The 26,661-nt window shown below is 41.3% G+C and overlaps 1 pseudogene across 1 annotated transcript; it reads left to right on the plus strand.

The window, feature by feature from the left end:
- Window positions 1–22,764: 22,764 nt before the first annotated feature.
- On the plus strand, window positions 22,765–24,409 carry LOC308501584 (ATP synthase subunit alpha, mitochondrial-like; annotated as a pseudogene). Its single transcript has one exon. The product of its transcript is annotated as an ATP synthase subunit alpha, mitochondrial-like (transcript).
- Window positions 24,410–26,661: the final 2,252 nt, after the last annotated feature.

Below are 26,661 nucleotides of genomic sequence, written 5' to 3' on the forward strand. Positions count from 1 at the left end.
TTGCTGGCCGTGCCAGGTGTCTGAGTGGGTGGTGGCCTCGGTGTATAATGTCCACAACCCTCGGAGCTTAAGGCCGCAGCAGATCACCAAAATGAAGGCAACGCCTTCCATGGCCAAGAGGGTGATGTGCCAGCTGGAGGCTTGAGTCTCCCAGGCAGACGCGCCTCCCGCTCCCAGCGTCTCTCCTCATGGGCCTCCCGAAGCTGGGCTCTCACACGGACAAACCGCTCCACCATGCTTCAGTAGGTTTTGGCCGGCACCGTACCCTGCTTATGAAACTGAGCTTTTATACGTGTAAACTGCTCCCGTACATTCCGGAGAGTTTCGGCCGACACCACACCAGCTCGCTGCGCCATGTGTCATGTGGGGCGGCCTGAGGGGTCTCTGCTCCCGCTCCCCACATAAGAACGCAGGATGTGGCTAGGCCAAAGAGGAACACCCACGGAGCCATGGGTAGGGAAGTCATACCACTATGGTCTCACTGGAGGCTGGATTCACACGACCTGCGACCTGCCGTCCGCTTTTCTGCCAACTGACCGACTCTCCTCGACTCCACTCCCCAGCTCAGCGTGGCAGTTACATTATTGGCCAATAGCTCAAGGGTTATAGCTGACGGCCAACTAGTCACAGCTGATGGCCATCTACTACCCGAGCCAGCACCTTTCCACGTGAGACCGAGAGCCTGGAAACTGTTCTCTGGGGCTCTGTCCCAACACTACTTCATCAATAACTTTCCAAGTGACATTTTATAAAAATGCATTTTTTTTCATTAGCAAAGGGTGAAAGCTTCCTCAGGGGAAAAGGGGCAGCTGCTGGCCTGGGGCTCCATGAAGCCCCATACAGTGCAGAAGTAAACTTAGTGCCCAACACCAAACTATTAAAGGCTTTTTAACCCCCTAAAACATTTTATTTATTTAAAAATATTTTTATTTTCTTTCTTCCACCTCTCCCCTTTGGCAACCATCAATTTTTCTTTATACCTGTGCATCTGTTTCTGTTTTGTTTATTCATTTTTAAAAAAAAATTCCACGTACAAGTGAAATCATTCAGTATTTATCTTTCTTTGACTTATTTCACTTAGTATAACACCCTGTATGTCCATCCATGTTATTGCAAATAGTGAGATTTCATTCTTTTTTATGGCCGAACAATATTTCATTATATGTATGTACGTATATGTATATGTATATGTTTATGTATATGTATACACACACACATACACCACATCTTTATAACCCATTCATCTATTGATGGACAGAAAAGTTGCATCCATATTTTACTATTACTGGTAATGCTGCAATGAACATTGAATATTGGGGTACATATGTCTTTTCAAATTAATGTTTTTGTTTTCTTTGGACAAATACCCCAAAGTGGAATTTCTGGATCCTATGGAAGCTCTATTTTTAGTTTTTTGAGACAACTTTATACTGTTTTCTATAATGGCTGCACTCATTTACAATCCCACCAACAATGCATGAAGTTTCCCTTTTCTCTGCATCCTCACCAGCACTTGTTGATTGTTGATTTACTGATGATAGACATTCTGACTGGGGTAAGGTGATATCTCATTGTGGTTCTAGTTTGCATTTCCCTGATGATTAGTGATGTTGGGCATCTTTTCATATGTCTATTTGCCATCTGTATGTCCTATTGGCAAAAATGTCTATTCAGGCCCTCTGTCCATTTTTTAATCACATTGTTTTATTTTTTATTTTTTTGGTGTTAAGTTGTATAAATTCTTTATATATTTTGTACACTACCACTTATTGAATGTATCATTTGTGAATATCTCCTCTCATTTAGTAGGTTTCTTTTTGTTTTATTGATTGTTTTCTTTGCTGTACAAAAACTTTTTAGTTTGATGCAGTCTGATTTGTTTATTTTTTCTTTTGTTTCCCTTGCTTGAGGAGATATGTTCAAAAAGGTACTGCTAAAAGTGATGTCTAAGAGTTTACTGCCTATGTTTTCTTCTAGGAGTTTTATACTTTCAGGTCTAACATTTAATTCTTTAATTCATGTTGAGTTTATTTTTTATATGGTATAAGAAAGTGTTTGAATTTCATTTTTTGCCTACACCACTGTCTACTTTTGCCAGCACCACTTGTTGAAGAGCCTGTCTTTACCTCATTGTATATTCTTGCCTCCTTTGTCATAGATTATTTGACCATATTAGTGAGGGATTATTTCTGGGCTCTCTATTCTATTCCATTGTTCTATATATGTTTTTATGCCAGTGCCATACTGTTTTGATTATTGTAGCTTTGTAGTACAGTTTGATGTCAGAAAGCATAATTCCTCCTACCTTGCTCTTTTTCCAGGTTTATTTGGATATTTGGGGTGTTTTTTTGTCCCATATGAAATTTAGGATTAGTTGTTCTAATTCCGAAAAGAATGCTATTGGTATTTTAACAGGGATTGCTTGGCATCTGTATATTACTTTAGGTAGTAAGGATACTTTAATGATATTAACCTTCCAATCCATCAGCAAGTTATATCCTTTCATTTATTTGTATTTTTTTTCAGTTTCTTTCTTCACTGCTTCAATGTCTTATAGTTTTCAGAGTATAGGTCTTTCACCTCTGTGGTTAAATTTATTCCTAAATGTTTTATACTTTTTAGTGCAATAGTAAGTGGAATTGTTTTCTTAAGTTATTTTTCTGATCATTCATTATTGTATGGAAATGCAACAGATTTCTGTATATTAATTCTGCATCCTGCAACTTTACTGAAGTCATTTATTCTAAAAGTATTTTGGTGGAGTCTTTAGGGTTTTCTATGTATAATATTTTATCTGCAGATAATGACAGTTTTACTTCTTCCTTTCCAATTTTGATGCTTTTTATTTCTTTGCCTTGTCTGATTGCTGTGGCCAGGACTCCAACACTATGTTGAATAGAAGTGGTGATAGTGGGCAACCTTGTCTTGTTCCTGATCTTAGAGGAAAGGCTTTCAGTATTTCATCATTGAGTGTGATATTCACTGTGGGTTTGTCACATATGGCCTTTATTATGTTGAGATATGTTCTTTCTATACCACTTTGTTAAGAATTTTTATCGTAAAAGGATGTCAAATTTTGTCAAATGCTTTTTCTGCATCTATTGAGGGGATCATATAGTTTTTATCCTTAATTTTGTTAATATGATATATTGCATTGATTTATGGATGTAGAAACATCTTTGAATCCCTGGGATGAATCCCACTTGGTCATGGTGTATAATCCTTTTAAAATATTATTGGATTCGGAAAAAATGGCGGCGTGAGGTGAGCCTCTGTAAAGCTCCCCTGGAATTCACAACGAATCGGACAACAATAACCCCACAAAGAACTCCCTGCACAGCAGACAGGCAAGACAAAGAGGCAGTCTACTGAATTCACCTCCAGGTGGGTGAATCGCACGAGCGGAGGAGGCGGGAGAGGAGAAGTGCGGAGATGGAGCCGTGCTGGCGCAGTACGCAGACCTAGCTCAGTGCTCCATGCTCACTGCATCCCAGAACTACCGCAGCTGCGGGAGAGGAAAAGACTCGGACTGCTAGGGCTCCGCTTAGGGCCCACAGGGCTGAAGGGGCAGCATATAACATGGCTGAACCCAATGCTCACGGCAGCAAAGACTGAGGGAAGAGGGCTGAAATCGGTGGTTTAAGCCCTCACTGCCGAGCGGAGAACGAAAGCCTTAGGCACGGAGACTAGCGCCCCCTAAGCGTGCTGAAGTAACTGGAATACTCTAAATATCAAACTTTCTTTTACATAAACTTAAGGGTAACCACTCAAAAAACATCCAGAACTGAAATATATACTGTAATAAAAGAAGAAACAGAAGGAAACATCATAGAATACCACCACAGAGATATAATAGACAACAACAAAAAGGCAAAGAAACAATGGAGACACAGCCTTACCAGAAAACTAAAGACAGAATGACAGGAAATCCTCATGTATCAATAATCACCCTAAATGTAAATGGACTGAACTCACCAATAAAGAGACACAGAGTAGCAGATTGGATCAGAAAACTAAACCCAACCATATGCTGTCTCCAAGAGACACATCTCAGCTACAAGGACAAGCATAGACTCAAAGTGAAAGGATGGAAATTGACGCTCCAAGCAAATGGTACCCAGAGAAAATCAGGTGTAGCCATTATGATTTCCGATGAAACAGACCTCAGGGTGAAAAAGATAACAACAGACAAAGACGGGCATTTCATAATGGTAAAGGGGACTATACAACAAGAAGACATAAGAGTCATCAATATTTATGCCCCCAATCAGGGAGCACCGAAATATACCAAGCAACTACTAACAGAACTAAAGGGAGGAATTGACCAAAACACAATTATACTAGGGGACTTAAATACATCATTGACAGCTATGGATAGATCATCCAAACAGAAGATAAATAACGAAATAGCAGCCCTAAATGACACATTAGATGAAATGGACATAATTGACATATATAGAGCACTTCATCCTAAAACATCAGACTATACATTCTTTTCTAGTGTACATGGAACAATCTCAAGGATAGACCATATATTGGGACATAAAATCAGCCTCCGCAAATTTAAGAAGATTGAAATCATACCAAACATATTCTCTGATCACAAGGTTTTGAAATTGGATATCAACTGCAAAAAGAAAGCAGGAAAAAACACAAATACATGGAGATTAAACAACATACTTTTAAAAAACGACTGGGTCAAAGAAGAAATTAGAGGAGAGGTCAAAAGATACATAGAAACAAATGACAATGAAAATACATCCTACCAAAATTTTTGGGATGCTGCGAAAGCAGTTTTAAGAGAGAAATTTATATCATTACAGGCCTATCTCAAGAAACAAGAAAAATCCCAAATAAATAACCTCATGTTACACCTTAAAGAACTAGAAAAAGAAGAACAAGCGAAACCCAAGGTCTGCAGAAGAGAGGAGATAACAAAAATCAGAGCAGAACTAACTGAAATAGAGAACAAAAAGACAATAGAAAAAATTAATGTGACAAGAGCTGGTTCTTTGAAAAGATTAACAAAATCGACAAACCCTTGGCTAGACTCACTAAGATAAAAAGAGAGAAGACACTAATTAACAAAATCAGAAATGAAAAAGGGGAAGTTATCACGGACACCACAGAAATACAAAGGATTATCCAAGAACACTATGAAGGACTATATGTCACCAAATTCAATAACTTAGAAGAAATGGACAAGTTCTTAGAAACATACAGCCTTCCAAGGCTGAATCATGAAGAATTGGAAAATCTAAACAGGCCGATCACCAGTAACAAAATTGAATCAGTCATCAAAAACCTTCCCAAAAGCAAAAGTCCTGGACCAGATGGCTTCACTAGTGAATTCTACCAAACCTTCAAAGAGGATCTAATACCAATCCTGCTCAAACTCTTCCAAAAAATTGAAGAAGAGTCAGTACTCCCTAACTCATTTTATGAGGCCGACATTACCCTGATACTAAAACCTGGTAAGGACAACACAAAAAAAGAAAACTACAGACCCATATCTCTGATGAATACAGATGCTAAAATCCTAAACAAAATTCTAGCAAATTGAATACAACAATGCATTACAAAGATTATTCATCACGACCAAGTGGGGTTCATCCCTGGGGCACAAGGATGGTTCAACATTCGCAAATCCATCAGTGTGATACATCACATAAACAAAATAAAGGACAAAAATCATATGAATCTATCAATTGATGCAGAAAAAGCATTTGATAAGATACAACATCCATTTATGATTGAAACACTTAATAAAATTGGTATAGAAGGAAAATACCTCAACATAATAAAGGCCACATACGACAAGCCCAGCTAATCTCATAATTAATGGTGAAAAACTGAAGCCCTTTGCTCTATGTTCAGGAACACGACAAGGTTGTCCCCTATCACCTCTGCTTTTCAACATAGTGTTGGAAATCCTTGACAGAGCAATCAGGCAAAAGAAAGAAATAAAAGGCATCCAACTTGGGAATGAAGAAGTTAAATTGTTACTCTTTGCAGATGACATGATGCTATATATAGAACGAATCCACCAAAAAGCTATTAGAAACAATCAACGAATACAGTAAGGTTGCTGGCTACAAAATCAACATACAAAAGTCCATTGCTTTCCTATATACCAACAATGAAATTTCAGAAAAAGAAATAGAAAAAACAATTCCTTTTGCAATTGCAGCAAAAAGAATAAAATACCTAGGAATAAACTTAACCAAGGATGTGAAGGATTTATATGCTGAAAACTATAAGACATTTTTGAAAGAAATTGAAGAAGACACAGAGAAATGGAAAGATATTTTGTGCTCATGGATTGGAAGAATCAACATAGTTAAAATGGCCATATTACCCAAAGCAATATACAGATTTAATGCAATCCCCATCAAAATCCCAATGGCATTGTTTAAAGAAATAGAACAAAAAATCATCAGATTTGTTTGGAACCACAAAAGACCCCGAATAGCCAAAGCAATATTTAAAAAAAAGAACAATACTGGAGGTATCACACTCCCTGATTTTTGCTTGTACTTCAGGGCTACAATAATCAAAACAGCTTGGTATTGGCGGAAAAACAGACACATAGACCAATGGAATAGAATTGAGAACTCAGAAATAAAACCACATAAATATGGACAGATAATTTTTGACAAAGAAGCTAAAAACATGCAATGGAGGACAGACAGCCTCTTCAATAAATGGTGCTGGCAGAATTGGATAGCTACATGCAAAAGAATGAAACTGGGCTGCTATCTGTCACCATGTACTAAAATTAATTCAAAATGGATCAAAGACTTAAGCATAAGACCTGACACAATAAACTGCATCGAAGAAAACATAGATACTAAACTTATGGACCTTGGGTTCAAAGAGCATTTTATGAATTTGACTCCAAAGGCAATGGAAGTAAAAACTAAAATAAACAAATGGGACTATATGAAACTGAAAAGCTTCTGCACAGCAAAAGAAACTATTGACAAAATAATGAGGCAACCAACTGAATGGGAGAAGATTTTTGCAAACAGTTCCTCTGATAAGGGGCTAATATCCAAATATACAAGGAACTCATGAAACTCAACAACAAAAAAACAAACAACCCAATTGAAAAATGGACAGAGGACCTAAAGAGACATTTCTCCAAAGAGGATATACAAATGGCAAATAGACATATGAAAAAATGCTCAACATCGCTAATCATCAGAGAAATGCAAATGAAAACCACAATGAGATATCACCTCACCCCAGTCAGAATGGCTTTCATCAACAAAACAAATAGTAACAAGTGTTGGAGAGGCTGTGGAGAAAAAGGAACCCTGATACACTGTTGGTGGGAATGCTGACTGGTGCACCCGCAATGGAAGACATTGTGGAGGTTCCTCAAAAAATTACAAATAGAATTACCATACGACCCAGCAATCGCTCTCTTGGGTATCTACCCAAAAAATCTGAAAACTTTTCTCTATAAAGACACGTGTACTCCATAGTTCATTGCAGCTTTGTTTACGGTGGCCAGGACATGGAAACAACCAAAATGTCCTTCGATGGATGAATGGATAAAGAAGTTGTGGTACATATACACAATGGAATACTACTCGGCGTTAAGGAAAGATGATATAGGAGCATTTGTGACAACATGGATGGATCTTGAGAGTATAATGCTAAGTGAAATAAGTCAGACAGAAAAAGCAGAGAACCCCATGATTTCACTGATATGTGGTATATAAACCAAAAACAACAAAAGAACAAGACAAACAAATGAGAAACAAAAACTCATAGACACAGACAATAATTTAGTGGTTACCACAGGGTAAGGGGGTGGAGGTGGGTGATGAGCGTAAGGGGGATCAAATATATGGTGATGGAAGGAGAACTGACTCTGGGTGGTGAACACACAATGGGATTTATAGATGATGTAATACAGAATTGTACACCTGAAATCTATGTAAACTTACTAACAATTGTCACCCCAATAAATTTAATAATAATAAAAAAAGAAAAAAATATATTATTGAGTCCAGTTTTCTAATATTTTTTTGAGAAATTTTGCATCTATGTTCATCAAGGATATTGGCTTCTAATTTTCTATTTTTCTGGTTTAGCCTGAATTACCTTTAGCCAAGGTAAAATACATTAAATACATTAGAAAATATACATTATTGATTGTTCTTACATAAGAGTTTCCTATTTCTTTAATATTTTACATTTCACAAGTAATATGTTCTTTTTATACAAAATTCAAATAGCATAAAGGATATAAAGTGAAGAATCATAGATGCTGCCCACTTCCCATGTTAAATACAAATGGACTCAACTATGCTCACATTGCACGCCAGCGTGTACTTTGGGAGTGAACCTCAGTGGATGTCTGGGCTGTGTGAGCAGACCCACGTCCTCCCGTCCATGGCATTGCTCCGATGTACCTGTATCATAATTTATTTGACCAGGTCTCCCATGGGTGGAGATTTAAAGTCCTTCTAGTTTTCACTATTAAAAATTATGTTGATGTGAATACAGTTGCTCTTCTATCTTTGTGTACTTTTGTATACGAGTCTTCAAGATCTAGTCTTACAAGTATAATTGCTGGGTGAAGAGGCATACACATTTTAAGTTTTTGCAGTGATTGCCAAATTACCCTTCCCTAAAAACTTGTCTATTCACATGTTTACAAAGATAGAATGAAAGTGGTTGTTTCCCTGGGCATTACCTTCAAAGGAGTGTTATCAAACTTTCAGACCTTGCTTATTCGATAGATATCTTTTCTTTGCTTGAATTTATAAATTTTTAATTATCAGTGAGGTTGAGCATTTATCATAAGCTTATGGTCAACTATATTTCTTTTTCTCTGAGAGGACATTCATATCCTTTGTCACTTTTTCCACTGGGTTTTTCTTTCCTTTCTTCAAAAAATTTATTTGCATATTAAGAACAAAGGTGACTATAATTTTTATGGGCTAAGGGGTCTCAAGCTCTGTGGGTGTGGACAGTTAAGAAGTGATGAAAATGTTTATCTATCTCACTGACATGAATTTGTTCTCCCAAAATAACTAAAATTTCAATAGTAGACAAGAGCTATGTGTCCAACCATATTCATTTTTTAAAAATGGAAATAACTAACCCTTAAAATGAAAACTATATGCAACATGGAAAATGCTTTGGATATAATATTGAATGAAATGAGCCAGATGCAAACTATCTTTATGATAACAACAACCATGAAAAAATATGCACGCAAATAGCTTCATGCAAATGGCCTCTTCCTGGAAAAGAATATGGAGAAGTGAAAACAGTGGGGGAAATGCAGGACACTCTCCTAATGATAAACATTAAACTAAACAAATCAGGAGATAAAGTGTAGAGAGCTGGAGAGTGTTGGAAGCAGAGATGCACGTGTCCTCAGCATGAAGGCTGTCCCTGCGTGCTGTCTGATGTACTGGCTTATGCAAAAACTGCGAAGGACTTCCTTCCACCCAATTTCAGTGCTCAGCGTCAGTCACTGCTGCCAACTTCATGATATTTGTCATGGATATCTAGGTGTTTAATTCTATTTTTCTCAGAATTGACTTTGAATGCAATCTTCTTTTTACTTGATTGCATCTTAAATAATAGCAATATTTTGTTAGCTATAATTTATTAATACATATGAACATTATTAAAACTATTAAAATTAAAACCTTTTCATCAGAGTCCCTGTAATCAAATTGTCACCCCCAGGAGCACACACTCCATAGGCTAGGGAACACAAAAGACTAGACAAACGGCATTTTTGTTTGCAACATTTATTCTGTTTAATGAACTAAGTTTAGACAGGACTCCAATCAGCAGGGTGTTTCTGAGGAACACCCTCTTTGTGGCCAGAAACCCAGAGTTAGCGACTAAAGGTTAGCAAGCATTATTCACAAAGGTGAAAGAGATTGTTTTTTTTCTTTAAGAAACCTCTTACCCGGGGCCGGCCCAGTGGCTCAGGCGGTTGGAGCTCCATGCTCCTAACTCCAAAGGGTGCCCATTCAATTCCCACATGGGCCAGTGGGCTCTCAACCACAAGGTTGCCAGTTTGATTCCTGGAGTCCTGCAAGGGATGGTGGGCTTCGCCCCCTGCAACTAGCAACGGAAACTGGCAACTAGAGCTGAGTTGCGCCCTCCACAACTAAGATTGAAAGGACAACAACGTGACTTGGAAAAAAAAAAGTACTGGAAGTACACACTGTTCCCCAATGAAGTCCTGTTCCCCTTCCCCTATAAAATCTTTAAAAAACAAAATAAAAGAAAATAAAAACCTCTTACCCAAAATCAAGTCGTGGGTAAGATAAATATTCTTAGGAGTTAACCTACCAGATGAAAGTATGAGCTCTGGGAGAGCTCTTGGAAGCAAACAGCACAGATACTGGGTGACAATCATGACATCCAAATTTGGCTGCAGCTGCCCCAGCCTCTAGAGCACATCTGCTTTATAGCTGAGAAAACTTAAGAAATAATTACTACTAAAAGTGAGAATGCTAGTCACTGTATATACATTTCCACATTATTTGATTCCACTGTTTTCCTCTAGCAAGGTGGTGGACATAGGAAAAACTGGGGACATAGTCTAGAGCACATCACTAGACGGTTCTGCTTTAATCAAATGTTATTCAGTAGATTTTACTGATTACTTTTTTTTTGCATTAACACACTGCTTCATTGCCAACCTTTTTTCAGTGATATTAAAAATATGATGATGAGGAGGGGGATCTGTAGGAGCAACGAGCATGGGCTCATGACTTTCTGTCCTCAACAGTTGCTGCAGCTGATTCCATGACAAAGTGGAGGGTGTCTACAGGGATCAGGCAGTGCGTGCCTCATACACTGGTTTGAGTATTCCTGGCAGGCAAGGCTCTACCTTATTGTTACTGAGTTCCACAGAAGTGGATTTGCCACCTCCTTTAGTGACTTTGGCCAACACTGAAAAAACCCTCAAGACCAGGAATTTCTTACATTGGACGATATCTTCATACCCATTTTTATTGTCCATCTTAGCTCAACGTTGAGTGTCCAGGTGTGCCTCAAGTTCAGGAGAGGAGTTGGAGGCCTGGACAACACACCGGTCAGTCTGTAAGGGAGCACCTGTGTGCAGGCATGACCTCTGAATTCTCGTGCCTGCTCCCTTGATCGGGTGGTGCCCGGAGAGCCAGTTCATTCGCTACCATCATGCTCCTCTTCAGTCCATCAACCAGTGGGTCTCATTGCCTTTATAGAACCTTGAATGTTCTGTCTTCTAGCTTAGAAAGGGAGGCACAGAGTGAAAGTGTAGTCGGGAGATTGCCACACTGATTCCTGTAGCACTCCCAGGCTTTCCCATATGTGCTGCTGTTGATTCATACTTGTCTCCACCCGTATTCTGCACTTCTTCTTTCTCCCCAGTTGCGTTTTATAGGAAAAGGAGCACATGACCATGGTAAAGAAAATGGTACCTGGTGAAACTATAAAAATACTTTAAAACACACACACAAAAATGTTCTCAGCACAAAGAAGTCTCACAAAGAGGTCTGAGACTCCAGACCCAGGCCCTCTTGTTAGCAAGCACTGTTACAAGTTTCTCTTCCATCCTTCTAGAAATATTCTAAGTAATGTCAACAAAAGGTTACTGCCACACATTTAATGCCAGCAGGAGTTCCCAATCTGGGATACAGTAAAAGAAGAGACTTTAATCAGCTGAAATGTTTGCAAAATGGGGCAATGCAGTCTCCAGTGGAAACCAAAAGTGCACTCCCCTGAGACAAAATAGAGGTCTACTTATATAGAGGAAGTGTCCACCCTGGTATTTGATCAGTCTATTTTTATGCAAATGAGGACTCCCAATTTACATTTTAATTGGTGCAAATAGCACTGTCCTGATTATAGGAATTGTGTGTATTTATTGCTCGTTATGGAGAGATTCTGATTGGCCAGTGAATATGCAAATAAAGATATAGCTGTGCAGCTCCAATTGGACAGGGCAGGTCTCACTCAGCCCATTGGTGGAAATATAATTCCAGGAACTCCTTTATAAGGTTCACCTCAGCCAGCAATAACACAGTGCAGGACACTTGGCAGCCCCTCTGTGGCTTTTCCCTGAAATGCAATGTTTCTGAGAGGACACATGTAAATAAGGGCTGCTAGATTCTGATTATAAATTTGGGCCCAGTTAACCATAAGGAGTCCTTTTTGATACATATATTCCTCTCAGGGTCAACTGTATGTATAAGTGTGTGTGTGTGTGTGTGTGTGTGTGTGTGTGTGTGTGTGTGTAATCCTGCCTTTTAACTAACTGGAGCATACTATGCTCGTTGACCTTTGGTGCTTACCAGGATGAATCAGGTGGTTCATTGTGTACGTGGGGGACTTGTGTGGCAGGATTCCAGAGGTGGGTTATGAATGGCAGCTGTTAAGTGCTCAGAAGGGCAGTAATCATGACAGGACCCAGTCTTCTATTCAGGAATAGACAGACCTGGTGTCTTTCTTCCGTTTCTAATTGGGATATTAGATAGGTAGATCAGAAGCATGCTATTGATCAATATTTCCCCATGTAGGATGTTGTGTTAGTTTATTGTTGCTGCTGTAACAAATTACCATAACCTTGGTGACTAAAAACAACACAAATTATCTTATAGTTCTTGGATCAGAAGTTGAATATTGATATCAGTAAGCTAACTCAAATTGTCAGCAGGACTGTATTCCTTTCTGGAATCCATTTCCTTGCCTTTTCCAACTTTAAGAGGCTGCCCAAATTCCTTGGCTCATGGCACTTTCCTCCATGTTCAAAGTCAACAGCACTGCATCTTCCAATCTCTCTCTCTAACCTTGCTTCTATAGTCACATCTTCTTCTATGACTCTGACTTTCTGCCTCCCACATCTGAGGACACTTTGTGATTCCATTGTGCTCACCCAGATAATCCAGGATAATTTCCCCTTTGCTATAAAACCTAACATATTCACAGATTCCAGGGATTTGGATGGGGACATTTTAGAAGGGCCATTAATTTGCTTTCCTCAGATGTTAATTGATACTACATGAAAAAAACAAATGAAGTTTTTTGTTAACCAGTTTGATTTAAAAACAAACACAGAGCCTTTGATATGCTAAGATATACTTAAGGTATTCAGGGTTGACAAAGTGAAGTGACCACAGAACTTCTTTTCAAAGAGCTGCTCTAAGGATTAACTCTTGGGAGAAACACACTTTGCATGCCCTGGGTTTTCGATAAGGCATTGGACAAGTTCCTTCATGACAACTTTGTGTGTGAGGGAGAAACGTGGTGGATGATTCTTGTGGTAGATTTCTAATTGTGCTCCCTTTTTGTCTAATAGTTGGATGAGGACATCCTCAGTTGCTTAAATATTTTCAGTTAGTGTGAAGCTGTGAATGGTGAATAAGTTGTGAATGGTCGGGATGACCAGAATCTTAATAAACTTGCAAGATGCCAAGGACTCCTCCAGGACACAGCTCCTCTGAAAACAGTGCAACTCACACACCCCAAAACCCATTAGATGGTGTCCTGGTAAGCAGTACTTAAGGAAAAAGGTTTAACCTCAGCTGGCTCTGTAAGACTGGGTCGATTCCACCTCTAAGTGCTCAAGCACTGCTGAGGATGCTAAATTTTTGATGCTTTTAAAGCTATATTGGGAAAAGTGGGGGTTAGAAATGCTTGAAGATGAGCCAAGGTTATCTTTAGAATCTCTTCAGTTATAACTAAGATTTTTCTCCAAGCTCAAAATTAGTGTTCTGATTTTCATCCTCATTTCCTAACTGCATAGTTTCAGCCCAGGTGACACATTTCTACACATTAAGATAGTTATCATTCATTTAACCTATATATAAAACTGTATCCTTTGCCAGGTATTCTGCGGCATTGAAAGACTGTGTGGATGGAAGGTGTAGGGTGCAGAGTCCCTATTAAGCATTTGTTCCAATCCCTGGGATCACTGGCTACTTTGTGCAGACTCTTCCAGTCGTCTCCTCAGTGTCCTTCCATCCTCTCCTTTGCTAACATACTCCAGTTGTGTCCAGGGCAGCAGATGCGCTAGCCCAGCAGCCACACATGGGCTCACTGCTTGGCCCCACTCTTCTTGTAGCTCAGAGTAGTTAAGTGGCTCACTTTTGGTCTCTCAGGGGACTGGTTTCTGGCAAAGAACTTCTTCATTCCAAACAAAACAGTCTTGCATGTTAAAAGCCTTTGTCCTTGGTCCTTCTTTCCTGGTTGAAGGGCAGACTCAGGACAAAACAGCTTTATGCTGCTGATGGTCAGGCAGAAGGACAGAAAACACTCAGGGTCTGCTGATGACCTTGGGCAGCTGAACTCACCCTGCAGATACCTGCCTCTAGCTTCCTTGTTCAGGGAGGCTGGGTATGTTGGTGCTCAAAGCCCACCTATTCTGGTTTACTGTCACTGTAGCCAATGCCCGCTGGGTTAGATCCTGGGTCAGACACACACCTATCATCACCATCTGCGGGAAATCTAGGAGGCAACCTGCATGCTGTTAAGGTCTAGAATCGACCACCCCTCAATTGGACAGAGGACACACGCGATAATGCCAGTCACACAGCGAGGTTTATTTCCAGCTAGCTGGGGTCCGAGTATCTGCCCGACGCAGCGGGTTTCAACAAGGACCCTGAGCACTCAAAGCCAAGGGTTTATAAAGCATCTTTAAAGCATCCAGTAATTTTCCATAGCTTCAAAGAGTATACATATCATGGGCTTGGACCACATTCTGGGGATTTGACAAGATAAGCTGGCTTGTACCCCACCCAGTCGGCAGTTAACAAGATAAGCTCTTTTCAAACAGGACATCTGGTCCACACCCTGTTAAGGTCATCCAGAAAATGGCTTTCTTTCTTATGCTAACCTACTCTTACACATGCCACGGGCAAAGGCTCCCTGGCTAGGAGGCCATTGAGAAGCAGCCCTGCGGGGCAGAAGGCCAGGCAGCTAGCTGCTTTTACTCTCCTCCCTGGCACTGTCCCCAGACTCCCAGGCCACTGGCCCTGCCCGCGGCCTGGAGAGGGAGCACGCCCTGCAGCAGCCTCCCGTGCAGCTGTCACCCTGTGCCAACACCCTGTTAGAAACTCTCCTCATCCCCATATTCCAGGGCCTGCCGCATCCCCTCGTGCTGATGGGAGACTCCGTATGTGTCCCCAGAACTGCTCTGCGAAGCGTGCTCCATGGAGGCATCCATACTTTCTGAACAGCTGTTGATCGGCTAAATACATAAGCGTTGCCATATTGCCATACTTACGACTTGAAAGAAACTTCAGGTAATCGAAGAGTGGATATAAAGACAACAGTGACAACAAGGTAAGGACCCCGTGGGGGTCGAGGTCGGTGGGCTGAGGTGTGCGGAGGTAGTGAGCCTGGGACATGGCCGGGGTCCAGTGCTGGGCCTCCGCGGGTACAGACGGAGGTCAGGAGGGGCTGGCGGGGTGGGGTCCGCTGGGGTAACCGAGCTCCCCGAGGCGGTTTCTGGCAGGGATGCGGGGCCATGGGGCAGGGCTGCCTGGCCAGATGGGCTGGTCATCCTAGCCCCCTTAGGGGCAGTGGTGCAGCTCCATGGGGCAGTGTGGTCCCTGCCTCCCTGTCCCCGACCGTCCCTGCACTTTGCTACCTTAGGGGACACGATCCTGCCCTGCCTGGTGCCCTCCCTGCAGCCCTGCCCTCCTGCACTCACAGGAACCCTCCTCCTGCTTCTCCACGCACTTTCCTGCAGCCCTTCATCAGTCTCCTCTCAATACTGTCCCTGTGTCAGTCCCTGAAAGAGTTGATTTAATATCCACTCTAGGGGCTCACAAATGTTTGCTATTCTCCACACTAAAAAAAGTTTTCATATCACTGCCCATTACCACGCTCACACACATGTACATTAGACACAAAGTAAACAAAAAGTTTCTCAGAACAATTCTTCCCCTAATTGAAGAACTGCGTTAATATTTTCTACCTTTCTTTCTTGACACTCGCCACATCCTAATAACCTGATGTCGCTGCACTGACCGGTGGCCAGAAGTGTGGGAAGCCCTGGGCTGCACCACTTGGCCAGTGTCTGCACCTACATTGTTCAGAGGAGCCAGTCCTGCAGTTCTGCTTCCCCAGCCTTCCGTCAGTGCCCAGGCTGTCGCGGCCTCTTGCTCATGGAACCATCCAAGTGTATGTCCCTTATCACCCTCGGTTCTAGTAGCTTCTCTGTGGTGTGGCTATTTCCTTGCCCATTTTTCAGGTTAGGAAATTGAGTCTCGGGCATATAAAGTGCCTTCCCAGGATTGTGCAGTTACTTGGTGATGAAGCCGGTGGCACAGGAATCCTCCACACTGAGCACCTGTGGGGGGGCAGGAGGGCAGGCTGTATCCACCAGAAGTACACTTCCAGCTGTTATGGGGTGAAGGTCCGGCTGCTCTGTGCTTGCAAACCAATAATGGAGAGACAAGGTTGGTGGAAAGAAAAGTAGATTTACTCAGAATGCCTGACTCCTGTCCAAAGGCCATCTCCTGGTTCCCAGACCCGTCAGAAGATTTTATAGGTACATAGGAAGAAGTAGAACAAAGGAAAGGGGGAGTTAGTCATGAGACTCGCCAGAGAGACCATCTTCTGGAGTCTGGTTTGTTGGAAAATGGTTATCTCGGACCCGGTCTTACGATGATTCATATGTCATTTGACAGAGAATGGCAGTCCAGAATTACCCCAGGCTGCCGGTGTCCAGATGGCTGACTGTTTCTTTCAAGTTAGTGTTCTGCTAATTACCTAGATTAACAAGGTATGCATGTGGCCTTGGGAAAGCAGAGCAATTAAATCGGGCAGTGAGGGAGAGAAACAAAGAGGGGGAAAAAATAAACTACAAAATAAAGTAAATCAAACGACAATTCAGTAAACCAAGCTAGATTGCTAAATCCTTAAAAGTGTACCATCACCTTTACAAAACCATATTTTTAGATTTTCTAGTATCCACATTAAAAAAGCAAAAAGAAAGACCTGAGACTGCTTTTAATAATATAATTTATGTAATGCAATGTATCAAAAGAATTATCATTTGAACGTGTAACCAATGTAAACAATTATTAATTAAGTATTTTACTTATTTTTAGTACTAAGCCTTCAGAATCCAGTGAGAATTTTACACTGACAGCACATTTCAACGCCCTAGGTGCGTTTCGGTTGCGCCCGAGGCGCTGTGCATACTTTTTCTGGGCTGGCCCCTGGACTGCCTGTTGTGCATGTTATTAACATCTCAGTGTCTCTGTTTTCCCTATCTAGAAAATGGAGATAAAAATACCAATTTTATTGGGTTGCAGCGAAGATGAAGTAAGAGAACCCATGCAAGAAAGTAAGGCCCACATATGGCCTATAGTAGCCTCACGATTTTTAAGGCTATTTGTGATTTTTAGATTCAGAAAGATTTTGGAGTCAGAGTGACTTAGGTTCATCTATCCCTCAGCTTCTCACCAGTCACCTGTCCTTAGGATGGTTACTTACTCCAGCTAGATCCCCCCATCTACATAGCCTCTGGCCTTTGGGCAGTGAGCAGCTGGGCTCCTTCCCTCCCGTTCCTTTCCCAGGCTCCTCCCCAATCCAGGTGCTCCCTCCTTGACTGCCACTTGACTGCCAGCATCAAGTCGGCCTTGAATAATGTCTTGATTTGTCAGATTAGAGATGACACTTGGTTTGCACTACCTCACAAGATTGCCTTCTGATTGAAGGGAAATGCCGGAAAGGGAGGGCAAACTCTGGGTGTCCTCCCTGACTGTGGATTAGAATAATCTAGAGAGATTTTAAAAACACCCATGGGAGAAGGGCAGCTCAGGCTACTGAATCCCAATCTCTGGAGGTGGGGCCAGTGCCACACAGGTGATGCTAATATGACCCAGGGTTGGGAAGCCTGGCTTTGCAGCCAGTCTCAGAAAGGCATGCAATACAGTTGTACTTAGAAATTGCTGGATGATGCTGAGGGTACGTTTTTTTTAAAGATATAAACATCCTCTTCAAATAGACACGTTTAATGGCTTTTCAGAATAAAGTCAGTGGCCTAAAATAAGCTTTATAACTAAAGAGATTGGCGTTTCCTTGGTCATCTCCAGCCTCACCTTGTTTATAACTGATCCCAGGAAGGGAGCGTCTTCCCATCCAGACCCCTTCAGGCCACTCTCCCAGGCTTCCCACAGCAGTGGGGGTTCTATTTTCCTTTTATATGCAGTCAGGTAATGTGCCATCTGGTGTCCTCAGTCTCTGGGAAGAAGGACAGGGCAGCAGGAGAAAGAACCCTGCATTCAGCACAGCTTTCATTCCTCAGCTCTTAAACAAATGGCCTGAGGTGGCACATTTTATTGTTATTTCTTATCTCTCAAGTTTTTGAGTCTCCTCTGGTGAGAAACTGCCCAGGAAATGCCCCTTTGTTTCCTTTTACTTTCCACCCATAAAGGCATACATTCAGTTCCAACTACCTTTGTCACAGTCTTCAGAAAAATCAAGGCCTTGATTCTGCCCATTTGTGTCTGGTCACTAGAAGAATCACGATAGGATCCTTCCATGGCATTAACGTCATAAACTTGATTAATACACTTAAAAAAATGTAGCCCTTCTAAGTTAAATAGGAAAATTCAAGGAGCTACAGCTTTACACTTACGGCTGTAAAAAAATGAAGTGAGAAGCAAAGACCATTTTAAATACGGAGGGATCCTGTTCTATTTACTCACGAAGTCTTTCCTTTTGATTGAAATCACAAAACGATTTGCAAATGCTGACACCACCTGGCTCTGTTTAGCTTATAAAACTAGGACAGTGGAAAAGATAGACCCCATTTGGCACTACAGAAGTTTAGACCTAGAATACCTTACAGGGGTGCCCAAATTCACAATTGTGAATTCAAAACCAAATGAGAAACAATGTGCCTCATAGAATTCAACCATTTCAAGAGTGTTCACTAGAGACTTCTCTCCTCATCTGTTTTCTGCTGACTTACAAAGGCCTGACAACGGTCTGACAAGGCGGCCTGTCTTCAGAACACCAGGTGAGAACTGAGAGGCCTGGAATCTCTATTACAGTGCTGGTAGATTGTGTTAGAATTGGGCCTTTTTTCTTCAAATTAAATAAAAAAATTGAAGTCCAACTACATTGAGTAGCTTACCTAAAAGAAAACTTAATTTTACATTAGCTTGATTTTGTTACAAATCATTAAATTACAAATATTACAAATCATTAAATAAAATCATTACACTGATTGTTTTTTGTAGCGCCCAAGCCAGGCCCTCTGTCCTCCGGAAGCATCCTTGTTATGTAAGGTGAAGGGGTTCTCTTGGAGTCTAGAATATTCATCTAATGCTTTACACAATGAGTGTCCGACGCTTTTGTAGCACTTCAAAGTTTATAAAGCACCTTTTCCTTCTCTAACTTCAAATCATTGGATCAAGTCATAGGAAGCTGCCAGATGCTGTCAATGTGACCAGCAGGGCCTTTGGAAGCTCTGGGTAACCTGCAGTTCAGGAATGTTGTTGGGCTCTGCCATCCACTAGCTTGTTCATCTCATTTCCTCATCTGTAAAATGGGGACAAGGAGAGTGGTTGCTCCACAGGACTCTAGTGAGTATTTTAGGGGAAGTAAATTCCTACCAAACAAAGTCCTTTCCCCCAAACAAAAAAGAGAGCAAGTGATTTTATAATATATCAGAGTACAATGCACAGAGGGTATCTGTGAAGATAAAGAACAAAAGTAGAAAGTCCACCCCTTCTCCAGCCAGGCTGCCAGCCCTTCTGTGACACACTAGTTTTAACAACTACTTGAATTCTCAAGATTAACACAGCACATCTTCCCACAGAGAACTTGATAGTATCTACGGTAATTTCGGAATCAGGGAGCTGTTTGTTCTAGTTAATTGCTTTCATCCATGGGAATAATAAAACTTTTGTTGTAATCTTCCCTGCTGGCAGATGGTCACTGCTCCAAGGAAGACTCGGGTTAAACCTCACAGTGGTGGGGAGGTGGGGTGGAATCTTCTAGGATATTTACATTTCAAAAAGGGTGGATCTCAGACACTTGGGAAACATCTTTGGGCTGTGAAACTGGCAAGTGGCTTATCTTTACAAAGATTTATACACATACTTATGGACAAAAAAGGGGTGCTATGGAAAGTGACCTCACAGGGTGATCTGATCCTAAGTTCCCAACTGGGCAGGCCATGGCGGGTAGTCCCGTCCCAGGCACGTAACTTCTGTAGCAAAGGCTTATCTTTGCCTCAAGCAGCCCTGTCCTTTGTTTCTGTACATCCAGGTTAATGCACCTTTGAAACGCCCCCTTTCGGAGCCCTCCTTCTAAAGCATGACCACCCTCAAGAAAGCACATAACCCTAACTATCCTGTAATGCCACGCTCGCCTTGTGTTTTCTCCTGCTTCCATGTAATCTTCCGTACACACCCTCCTTAATCTCAAATGCGTAATGGAAACTGCCAACTGTTATTCTGTGAAGTGTTTTTCTCAGTCGGTTGAGATCATGCTTCCAGGTGTATCCTCTGTTTGGCTCAAATAAATTTTTATAAAATTTCAACAGTGTGGGCATTCTTGTGTCGACATTTAATTGGCATAGCTCCACAGGATTCTGAAGAGGCTCACCCAACACCACCCAGAGGACTTGGGCCGGGTGCCAGGTGCCAGCAGGGGCCCATTGTGCCCCACCAGCTCCTCTCTTCACATCTTTGCTTGGAATCCTGAACCTACCTTCCTTGGGTAGCAGTACCTGACTTTATCTGAGCTGTACTTAATGTGGCTGCTTTTTAAAATTGACTCAAAAGAAAATGGAATGCTTACCTCAGCTGGAAAACAGAAGCCCTAAAAGGAGCACGGATAAATTTTCTTCTCTTCAGGAAGTTAATAACACCCTTTTAGAGACTGTCTGAACTAAAGAAGCCTTCAGAAACCACTCAATGCCTGTATCCTACTATTCCCCCTTTCTCCAACTTCCTCCCTACTTTCTGAGCTCCCTATTCCAGACTTGCCCTTCCTTTTCTCCTTCGTGTTTTCTCCCCTCTACACCTCTTCCTCCATCACCTTTTACTGACTTAGGGGAAACTAAGAATGGAAAGTCAGACCAGCATAGGCTAGAAAACCCAGAAATTCTGTAAGCTCTCTTTAGAGAAAAAACAGTCTCAAGGACAAGGGAAACCAGCAATAATTGACTCTCTTTGGACTAAAGCAGAATTAAGGAACCTAACTAAAGATTTTCTTGCTCTGCAAGACCTTGTTGGGTTCACAAAAGAATTTGTTTATTAGAACATATGATCCTGGCTATTCTGACATGTTCCAACTAATATACCCATTGGTTTCTGAGGGCAAAGCAACAGAATGAGTAGGTAAGGTCTGCCGGAAAATTCCTATAGAGGACTTAAAACAAACAAACAAACAAACAAACAAACAAACAAACAAACGGAAACAGATTAGGAAAATGCAGGAAATCAGCCCACCAGTTTCACCAAGCCATCCCTGAGATTTTTAGCCTGGAAAATAGACTGGGTGAAAATCCAGCAATGTAGACAAAAACTTGATGAATCAATACTTGATTTCTTTGAACATTTTGAAAAAACTTTTAAACAATATTCAGGATTGTCTCTAGACAGTTTTAAGGATCATCAAAATGTTCCATTGGTCAATTGGCATTTCTGGAAGCATTAGATTAGGAGCTTGTAACAATGCTCAAACAACATGAATTAAATTGGCTGACCACACAAACTGATAAATTGGCAACTCTGGCTGGTCAATTATTTAAAACTATTCAAAAGGAAGGAAAGGATAAAGCTACGCAAATTAAGAATTTATAGCTCCAGCAACTAAACAATCAGGTCAAACCTTTCTGAAGGCCTTTTCAATGAGGGGAAAGGGCAGTTGGCTTCTATTGTAAAGATCCAGGTCTTAAGGATTGTAGGAAACTGAAATGGGATTTAGGAAAAGAAAGGAGACAGGAGCAAGCATGGGGCTGCTCTGAGGATTGCGAGAGAGCATCTCCTCTTTATCAATACTTCAGGAGAAATTAAAATTGCCACAAAAGAAGGAACTACTAAGGCCCTTGTAGATACTGGGGCTGCTTTATCTTTCTTACCCCTGTCCAGTTAAGTTACCCTCTTCCTCAGAGTAAAGCTTCTGTACAAACGATAGGGACATCTAATCAACCAATGTCTGTTTTTAAGTCAGAACCTACTCCCTTCCAGCTAAGGAATGTTACAGAGCAACATGTATTTTTGCCAGTCAAATTTGTCCCAATTTACCTGATAGGGGAGACTTTTGAAACCCATGGTGCCCACATCTCCATATCTGGATGAACTGTATTTAGAACTAAATGGATCATATGCTGAACAAGTTCAGAAAATAATGATTTTTAAAGGAAACTCCATAAGAAAAAACTTATCTTGACACTGAATGTCTGCTGTAAGACATTCTGTGGAATTCTGGGCTCTTTGCAGTACCAATATTGGGAAGCTCAAGTCAGCCACTCCTATAAAAATATCTATTGACAATACTTTGCCTCTACCTAATATTCACCAATATCCTTTAAGACCTGACACACTAGCTGGAATTAAGCCCCATTACACAAGCTTACTTTAAAAGGGGGCTTATAATTCTATGTACGAGCCCTTATAATTCTCCTATCCTTCAAGTAAAGAAAACCATTGGAAAAGTTGGAGATCTGTATAGGGCCTCAGAGCTATAAACAAATGGTATTCCCCGTCCCAGTGAGTGGGGGGCTGCCGCTGCAGAGGAATCACCCGAAGAGAAGCTGCAAAGATGCTGTCCGTGTGTTTCGCCCCTGCTGTGACCCGCACCCTCCCTTGGGGGCCGGGCCGGTCTCCAAAAATGCTTTGGAATCATCTTTCGTTGCTGCAAGGAACCTCCATGCCACCAACATTCGTCTTCAGAGGACTGGCACTGCCAAGATGTCCTCTATTCTTGAGGAGCGCACTGTTGGAGCTGATAACCTCTGTTGACCTTGAAGAGACTGGATGCGTCTTAAGTATTGGTGACGGTATTGCCGGGTACGTGGGCTGAGGAATGTACAAGCAGAAGAAATGGTAGAGTTTTCTTCAGGCATAAAGGTTATGTCCCTGAACTTGGAACCTGACAATGTTGGTGTCATGTTTGGAAATGATAAACTAATTAAGGAAGGAGATATTGTGAAGTGAACAGGAGCCATTGTGGACGTTCCAGTTGGCGAGAAGCTGTTGGGTCGTGTAGTAGATGCCCTTGGAAATGCTGTTGATGGAAAGGGTCCAATTGGTTCCAAGACCCGTAGGTGAGCTGGCCTGAAAGCACCTGGGATAATTCCTCGAATCTCTGTGCAGGAACCAATGCTGTGACTGGCATCAATGCTGTGGAAAGCTTGGTATCGATTGGTCGTGGTCAGTTTGAGCTAATTATTGGTGACTGACAGACTGGCAACACATAAACTGCTATTGACACAATCATTAACCAGAGACATTTCAACGAAGGAACTGATGAAAAGGAGAAGCTGTACTGTATCTATGTCGCTATTGGTCAGAAGAGATCCATGCTGCTCAGTTGGTGAAGAGACTGACAGATGCAGATGCCATGAAGTAACCATGTGGTTTCAGCTACTGCTTCTGATGCTGCCCCACTTCAGTACCCGGCTCCTTATTCTGGCGGTTCTATGGGAGAATATTTTAGGGATAATGGCAAATATGCTTTGACCATCTTTGACGACTTATCCAAACAGGCTGTTGCTTACTGTCAGATGTCTCTGTTGCTCCACCGAAGCCCTGGTCGTGAGGTCTGTCTTAGTCATGTGTCTCGTCTGCCAGAGAGAGCAGCCAAAATGAACGATTCGTTTGGCGGTGGCTCCTTGACTGCTTTACCAGTCATAGAAACACAAGCTGATGATGTGTCTGCTTACATTCCAACAAATGTCATTTCTATCACTGAGGGACAGATCTTCTTGGAAACAGAATTGTTGTACAAAGGTATCTGTCCTGCCATTAATGTTGGTTTGTCTGTGTCCCGTGTTGGGTCTGCTGCCCAAACCAGGGCCTTGAAGCAGGTGGCAGGTACCATGAAGCTGGAATTGGCTCAGTATCATGAGGTTGCTGCTTTTGCTCAGTTTGGTTCTGATCTGGAGGCTGCCACTCAACAACTCTCGAGCTGTGGTGTGCATCTGACAGAATTGCTGACGCAAGGACAGTATTCTCCCACGGCTATTGAAGAACAAGTGGCTGTTATTTATGCTGGTGTAAGGGGCTATCTTGATAAACGAAAGCCCAGCGAGATCACAAAGGTTGAGAATGCTTGCTTGTCTCATGTTACCAGCCAACACCAAGCTCTGCTGGGCACTATGAGGGCTGATGGAAAGATCTCAGAACAATCGGATGCAAAGCTGAAAGAGATTGCAACAAACTTCTTGGCTGGATGTGAAGCTTAAACTCCTATGGATTCACATCAAATACCAGTTTGGTTTTGTCATTGTTTCTTTTAGTAATCAGTTCCATTTATAAAAGGATTATTCTCATACTCCAGATGTACAGAAATCACATTAAAAATAAAGGTTCCGTATTGTTTGGTGAAAAAAAAAAGGTATTCCCAGACAGCTTTTGGTTCCAAATTCACATACCCTATTATTAGCTGTTCCTATGGTATGCCAATATTTTTCATTGATAGATTTGTGTAATGCTTTTTTTTTAGCATTCCGGTAAAAAAGAGAGTAAATACCTCTTTTCTTTCACCTGGGAAGATGACAAGTTTACTTGGATGATAATGCCCCAGGAGTATACAGAGAGTCTCACCTATTTCTCTTGGATACTAAAGGCTGATTTGAATGAGATTCCATTCTAATCCAATATGTGGATGATTTACTCTTATGCTGTAGGACACATTAGACTCCCAAGAGGACACAATTTACCTATTACAACAGTAAATAAAAAAAGGATTCTTCCAACCTTGTTGGAAAGGACCATATCAGGTGTTACTAACTAATCTATGTGTAGCTAAACTTAAAGGAGTTAACTCATGGGTTCACACTTCTCATCTATAAAGGCACCTCCCCACGAGTGGACATGTACTCCTGCCCATTGGACAGCAGAGTCCTCAGGGATGAAACCTCTGATGTCAGAGGGAGACAGCTGTTCCCAGGCATCAATCAGGTCTGTACACCTACGGCTTGCTGCTGAACTCAGAAACCAATTGTTTGATTGTCTTTACCTGTCTGCTAATGATATTAGTCATAATAATAGTTACACTTATTCTCTGGGTTTTTCTAGGTTTTTCTACTTCTCAGTTTTCATTAGAAATTGAGGTTTTAAGGATTAATTTCAATATATGTAGGAATAACTTTGCAGTGTTCCAGAAGAACCCCTGAAACACCACAAGGTTTGTTTTTGTATATTAGATTGCAGGAGAAGCAGTGTAAAATAAGTGATGAAAAACTTTTAGGGTTTATTGTATAGATAAACAATGGTTGTAAATTAAATGAATGGTCAAGGCTGTGGGAAATCCAAGGGAACCACTTCATTCTTTCTGGTTCCCAGGCACCCAATTTTTCAGTTTTTACATTCCTTCATGCATCAGAGTGCTTTTTAAGCTGAATTTAAGTTAGATGAAGGAACTTATCAGCTGACACTATGAAAGGAGACATCTTACAATATTGCCAAGCTAAAAAAAATGTATGACATAACTTTTAATATCCTTTTTATGGCTTACACAAATGTTATACTAGATGTTAAATACAGAAAAATAGGACTGAAGGCAAAACTGAGATCATGATAGCTCACAGGATAGAAATGATCCAGAGTGTTCTTTCTCAATGAAGGCCATAAGACCTGACTGCTTTTCATTTACCTGCCCTTCCCTTTTGTGGAAAAATTTTGTCCCAACTCACATCCCATGGTTATCGCATTGCCTCACACCCAACGGTCATCAAGGTGACATTGGTCCTGAGACTTCCTAGGAATCAGCCTTCCTAGCACTCTGAGACCACATTATTCGACTGAAAGTTTGGTCATCAATGCATCCTTTGGATTGATTTATGACCAAAAGGGGGAATTGTGGATGAAAAAGGGGTTCTATGAAAAGTAACCTCACAGGTCGCTTAGTTCCCAACTGGGCAGGCCATGGCGGGTAGTCCCGTCCCAGGCATGTAACTTCTGTAGCAAAGGCTTATCTTTGCCTCAAGCAGCCCTGTCCTTTGTTTCTGTACATCCAGGTTAATACACCTTTGAAACGCCCCCTTTCGGAGCCCTCCTTCTAATTCGTGACCATTCTCAAGAAAGCACAAAAACTTAGCTATCCTGTAATGCCACACCTGCCTTGCTTTCTCCTGCTTCCATGTAATCTTCCTTACATTCCCTCCTTAATCTCAAATGAGTAATAGAAACTGCCAGCTGTTATTCTGCAAAGCATTTTTCTCAGTCTGTTGCGATCATGCTTCCAGGTGCATCCTCTGTTTGGCTCAAATAAATTTTTATGAAAATTCTGTACAGGTTTGGATGTTCTTATGTTGACATGCTAAAAGATTACAGAAAGGTTCACAACTAAATTTCTCACAGAAATTTAAGGAGGCAGAAAGGTCTCTCTCCCTCTTGACAACAGAAATAATTCATTTTTTAAAATTTACCTTTATAATATTAAATAAGATAATATATATGAAGTATCTGACCCATAGAAAAAAACTCTAATAAC

Source organism: Rhinolophus hipposideros (genome assembly GCF_964194185.1).
Source record: "Rhinolophus hipposideros genome assembly, chromosome: 9".
Taxonomy (NCBI): Eukaryota; Metazoa; Chordata; class Mammalia; order Chiroptera; family Rhinolophidae; genus Rhinolophus; species Rhinolophus hipposideros.